At 35.0% G+C, this 5,872-nt stretch overlaps 1 protein-coding gene and 1 long non-coding RNA gene across 4 annotated transcripts in view; both read right to left on the bottom strand.

Annotated features, from left to right (window-relative positions):
- The window catches only part of PEAK1 (pseudopodium enriched atypical kinase 1), a 298,079-nt gene extending 297,730 nt beyond the window's left edge, over positions 1-349 (bottom strand). For both annotated transcript variants that reach the window (XM_019630685.1, XM_019630682.1), the window contains exons 1-2: positions 279-349; positions 119-182 (exon numbers count right to left, since the gene is read on the bottom strand). The gene's annotated coding sequence lies outside the window, so the exon portion shown is untranslated. The remainder of the gene's footprint in view (positions 1-118; positions 183-278) is intronic.
- A 4,269-nt stretch (positions 350-4,618) lies between these two features.
- Positions 4,619-5,872, bottom strand: part of LOC109375334 (uncharacterized) — an 11,679-nt gene continuing 10,425 nt past the window's right edge. For both annotated transcript variants that reach the window (XR_002122551.1, XR_002122550.1), the window contains 2 exons: positions 5,732-5,795; positions 4,619-4,787 (listed from right to left, as the gene is read on the bottom strand). This is a non-coding gene — a long non-coding RNA (uncharacterized LOC109375334). The remainder of the gene's footprint in view (positions 4,788-5,731; positions 5,796-5,872) is intronic.

The following is a 5,872-nucleotide window of genomic DNA, read 5'->3' as shown; positions in this document are numbered from 1 at the left end:
TCTCATTAAAATTCTCAGAGTAAAAGACATTTGGTGATGCTTTAAATTTTTCAGAGACAATTCTTTCTCATTGTAAGAATATATTTTAAAAGGCAAATGCATTTATAAAACATCTCACCTTAGGCTTTCAGACAAATCCACAAAGAAATAGCTACACCATAAGTTCCAGTTTAGGCAAATACCTGAATTGAAAAAAAAGGAAAAAGACATGGTCAGTATGACAATCTGACTTGAAAACTTAATTTTTTCAATAGGAAAATCCTAACTTGATCATTTACCAGCTAAACTTTGGTGTTCAAGTTGTTCTTTAGAAAACTGTAGAAGTCAAGAATCTTAATTCGGCTAGAGACTTTTTAGTGCCTATAATTATTTAAAGTTTTGACAATTCTTGAAATAAAATACTCATTAAAACATATAATATATTAAAGGGGGTGGGAAGGTCAAGTCTTTGCCCTGCTCGAGTCTTAAAAAAAAAAACCAAACAAACAAAAACCGCATTTTCTAAAAGTCGGCACTCCCTATATCTTCATCATGACCTCCCATCCTAACAAAAATTATAAAAATCAAAAATCTGGAAATGTAAAAGTAAAACCAACAGCACATGTTTATAAGGCTTAGATTAAAGGGAAGATTAAATAAAACAAATGGCTAGTAAATTATGAAAATGCTCATCTACTTTGGCAAAGAAAATCAGATTAAAATGAGATATCATTTCCACCAATGAAATTAGAGTTGCTTTTTGAATATGATGTTAGTCATTGTGCTGTTTCAGCTCTCCTTCGCAGGCTTCGCTGGATTGCCCTGTTTCGACTTAGGTGTAACTATGTGACTTGCATAGACATGATATGAAACACTACCAAGCACAAGTTGTAGAAACCAGTACACAACTGGGAGACCTACCTAGTGAAGCAGCGATTAGGGAAGCACATAACCAATGGAGCTCTGATCAGGCTAGTTTACTAAATGACTCCAAGACAGAGGACCCCCAACTCATGTTAGGCAAGGGGCATGAGCAAAAAATTAACTTTCTTGTATTAAGCCACTCAGATTTGGGAGGTTGTTTGTTACTACAGCATAATGTAGGCTTACAGTGGCAGCTACAAATGATACTGTAATAACATAATATATATTATTACATTATGTTATATTATGTCATTATATATATTATATTATATAATAATACAATATAATAGGCATCTTTGCACATTGTTCATGGTAGTGTAAGATGTTAAAATCTTTCTAGAAAGAAATTTTGCAAAACACAGGAGCCTTAAAAATTAAAAAGTTCAAACCCTTTGACCTAGTAAATTCTCTTCCAGAAATCTGTCCTAAATAATAAAAAATCCAAAGACTTATAGCTCATTTATGACTGTAAAGAACTAGAACAACCTAAATATCCAAATGATTAGTTAATAAGTTAGAATAACCAATCATTAAAATTATATATCAAAATCTCTTTATGACTAAAAGGGAACTATATAAAGGGCATATGTGGAACTCTAATCTCTGCTGAATTTTCCTGTATGTGTAAGTCTAGATTAGGCCAAGTTAATCAATAGTAACACATATCAGATCAGTTGCGTTAAGAGCTAAAGGCTGTGTGAAAGAACTGACTGCAAAGGGGATTAAGAGGAACTTTTAAGAGTGATAGAAATGTTCTATATCTTGATGATGGTAGTGGTTACAGAAATATATACATTAGTCAAAGCTAATCAAACTGCTGCACATAAACTGTATCTTACTAAAGTTGATTTCAAAAATAAAATAAAAAATGTTTAATGACAGGAAAATGCTCATCTACTGAGTAATGTGAATTATGTATATTAAATACATTTACAGAGAAAAAGACTAGAGATACAATTTAATAGTACTTTTGTTAGCATAAAGATTATGGCTAATTTTAATTTTTCCATATGTTCTGTATGTTCGAAATGCTCTAATTAAGTATGCATTTTTTTGTTTATGTTCATAATATCTTACTAAGAACCAGAACTTGAAACCAAGAATTAGTTTGAGGTTTTGTTAATTTATTCATTCAGTATTGACTGCATGCCTCCGGGTACAAACAGCATTCTAAGTGGTGGAGGGATATTTCTGCCCGAGGGCGTTTCCCCAAGCCCAGCTAGACATGCTTTGCAAGTGATCATGCAGCCAGGGAACGTGCAAGGATCTACAATCTGCACCCCACACCTGCATGTCATCTTTTTTCTTTATTTCTTTTTTTTAATTAAAGTTTATTGGGGTGACAATGGTTAGTAAAGTTACATAGGTTTCAAATGTACAATTCTTTAATACCTCATCTATATATCATGTGTGTTCTCTTTATACTGACAAATGACAGGTGTGTCAGCACTATCTTCAAGAACTGTTTGCATTAATGATATTTATTTACCTAAACTTGCTGAAAATAAGCTTAAAATTTCTACAATGTTTAATACTAAACATGTATCATGAGTTTTTAATTTATGTATTTTGAATTACGTGTGAATATGTTTAAGGATTATGTGCACTGATAATTATTTAAATTTTTTATGAGATTTAGGAATTTACTTAGGATTAAAAGTTTTTACAACCAAAAAAGTGTTTAAAACTAAGAAATTGTACAGAAATACAAATGAGACACAGAAAAAGATAAATGTGACAATGAAGACAGGGCACTGAAGAAAGAAAACAAGAAGTATTATGTTAATCAAGTAGAAATAGCTTATGCATATAACTAACAAGCTATAATCAACAAGGAAGGATGTAACACAGGAAATATTTGAGCAGTGAGCTTCATACCTAGGGCTTAGTAGATGCTTTCTAAACACTTGCTGAAGTAATACTGGGATATAATATGCTGAAAAATTTCACTGAAAATACACCTCCTTTCTAATTATCCAGAGTAACAGAGAGTAGAAAGAAGATAAGTAACATTTCTTGAAAATGTAAAAATGAAGCCATCAAAAAACTTAAACCATTATTTCAAAACCGTCTTTGAAGCAAATAATCTGTTCACAAGGAACTCAAGCCTTTATCGTATCCCTTGTGGTAACACCAAACANCCAGTGAAGCAACGTCCTCCACAACTAGACTGAAGAACAAAAGGACAGCAACTTGTCTGTTCCCCTTCCCCCAATTCCCCAGTGCTGTTCCCATCCCTCAATTCCCCAATAAAAATCTTAAAAAAAAAAAAAAAGAAAATATTAGATCTTCAGGACCTCAAATCAGGCAATGGTTTCTTAGATAAAACACCAAAAGCACAAGCAACAAAAGAAAGAGATAAAATTTAAAACTTTTGTGTTTCAAAGGACAATATCAAGAAAGTGAAAAACAACAAAATAGGAGAAAATATTTGCAAACCATAGATTTCATAAGTTACTTGTATCCAGGACATACAAAGAATTCTTACAAAAACAGGATAAATTATCTAATTTTTTTAATGGGCAAAGGATTTGAGTAGATATTTCTCCAAAGAAGATATACAAATAAATGGCCAACAAACACATGAAAAGATATTCAACATCATCAGTCATTAGGGAAATACAAATTAAAACCACAATTAGATACCACTTCACAGCCACTAAAATGGCTATAATTTATTTTTTTTTAAAGGACAATAACAAATGTTGGTAAGAATACAAAAACAGGAACCCTCATATATTGCTGGTGGGAATGTAAAATGATAGTCTCTTTGGAAAACAGTTTGGCAGTTCCTCAAAATATTAAACATGGAATTATCATATGACGTAGCAATTCCATTCCTAGGTATATGCCCAAGAAGAATGAAAACATCTCCACACAGAAACATGTACACAACATTCATAGCAAAATGCTCATAATAGCCAAAACATGGAAGCCCAATGTCCACCAACCGATGAATGCATTAGCAGAATATGGTATACATATACTGAAGAGTCCGGCTCCTGACCAGGAAGCCTATGTGTGACTTGTCTAGCTCGACTATGAACAGTAAAAAAGCTTTACCTGGCAGGCCCCTCATGGGAAAGCGGCCCTCCCCACACCAGCCAGTCAACCGGCACAGCAGTCTCTGAAGGGAGCTGCAGCATGGGACCAGACGGGGACGCGGTCCCCTACTGATGGTGATCTTAAGCAGAGCCGCATTCCTAGCCCAGGTGCCCTCATTCAGAATCTCTGTAAGTGGCCTTCAGCTGAAGCCTTTTTGCAGGTGTCTCAGTCGAGGCCACCTCCTCATCAGGGAGGAAACATAGAAGACACTTTTTCTCCCCTCTTAGTACTTTTCCACCTCACCCTCCAACCAGCCCTGAGTCCACTAAACTGCAGGAACCTTTTGTTTGGGGCTCCTTCAGCAGTGAGAGGACCTCTGCACCCCCAGCCCCACCCCATGCTGACCCACCTGAGGATGGGTGTGGGGGAGAGACCAGGCACTGTCTCAGGTTTAGCCTCCTACTTATGCTGTCTCAGTAAGGGAATAAAGGTTTGACTGTGACTTTGATTTGGGCTCATCTTTAATAAGCTATCCTGACACCTGGAAGCTCCTAACACATACAATGGAATATTATTCAGCTAGAAAAAGGAATGAAGTAATATAGCTCATGCTAAAACATGGATGAACCTTGAAAACTTATGCTAAGTGGAAGAAATAAGGCACAAAAGACCACATATTGTGTGATTCCATTTATAGGAAGTGTCCAGAACAGGCAGATCTACAGAGGCAGAAAGCAGATTAGTAGCTGACAGGGATGAGTGGAGGGAGGAATGAGCAGTAACTGCTAAGAAGTACCGATGTCTCTTTGAAGTGAGACTGTCATGATGGTTGCACAGCTCTGTAAATATAAGAAAAACCACTGAGTTGTATACTTTAAATAAATGGGTGGATTTTATGGTATATAAATTATTTCTTAATAAAGCTGCTTTTAAAAATGTTAGTTCATAACATTCCTAGGACACTAGTGAGATGGAAAAATGGATAAGGAGCAGATTTTATTGCTCTATAAAGGAATTTGTAAAATATCCTTTAAAGCAATGTAAACATACTGGAGAATTCTGAATCACAAACTAACATAATGACATTGATTTTGCAGAAAAAGGACCAGGGTAACTATGATGAGAATGGCTTCGAGAACAGTTGTACTCAAGGTGGAAAGACCCGATGACTGACTTATGATGGTCCATTAACAAAAGAAACAGTTAAGAGATTGCTCAAGAGTGCAAGCTCTGAGCAACAGGGTTGCCGTTTCGATTCCCAGCCCAAGCTGAGCAGCCGCTGAGCTGCCAACATGTGGCAGGATGGCTCTGCTAAAAGCCCCCCAAACAGAGGAAACTACAGAAAATAATCAAGTCCAGTTGAATAAAATGGTAGAAAACTCTTAATAACTGGCCTATTAAAATAGTTATCAGTTGTTCTAATCTATGGCTTAACTAATTGAGGATCTGCCTTCAAGAATATCAGTTACAATGCCAGTATCTTTCTCAAGTGTGTGTCTGAGAACAGCAGGGTGAACTCCATCTTTGACTATTAAAAACAATGGAAAATTTATTATAACTCAAAACTAATTTAATTGCTAGAACCGGCTTCATTTCTTTCAATAAAATGTCCTACAAACTAAAAGTAAGCATGTTATATGTGTAGCTTAATAATAAATATTTGCCTCTCATTAAAATTCTCAGAGTAAAAGACATTTGGTGATGCTTTAAATTTTTCAGAGACAATTCTTTCTCATTGTAAGAATATATTTTAAAAGGCAAATGCATTTATAAAACATCTCACCTTAGGCTTTCAGACAAATCCACAAAGAAATAGCTACACCATAAGTTCCAGTTTAGGCAAATACCTGAATTGAAAAAAAAGGAAAAAGACATGGTCAGTATGACAATCTGACTTGAAAACTTAATTTTTTCAATAGGAAAA

This window comes from Hipposideros armiger, unplaced genomic scaffold, assembly GCF_001890085.2.
Source record: "Hipposideros armiger isolate ML-2016 unplaced genomic scaffold, ASM189008v1 scaffold_931, whole genome shotgun sequence".
Lineage (NCBI taxonomy): Eukaryota > Metazoa > Chordata > Mammalia > Chiroptera > Hipposideridae > Hipposideros > Hipposideros armiger.
Note: the sequence above shows the minus strand (reverse complement) of the source record. Positions and strands in the feature narration are given on the sequence as shown.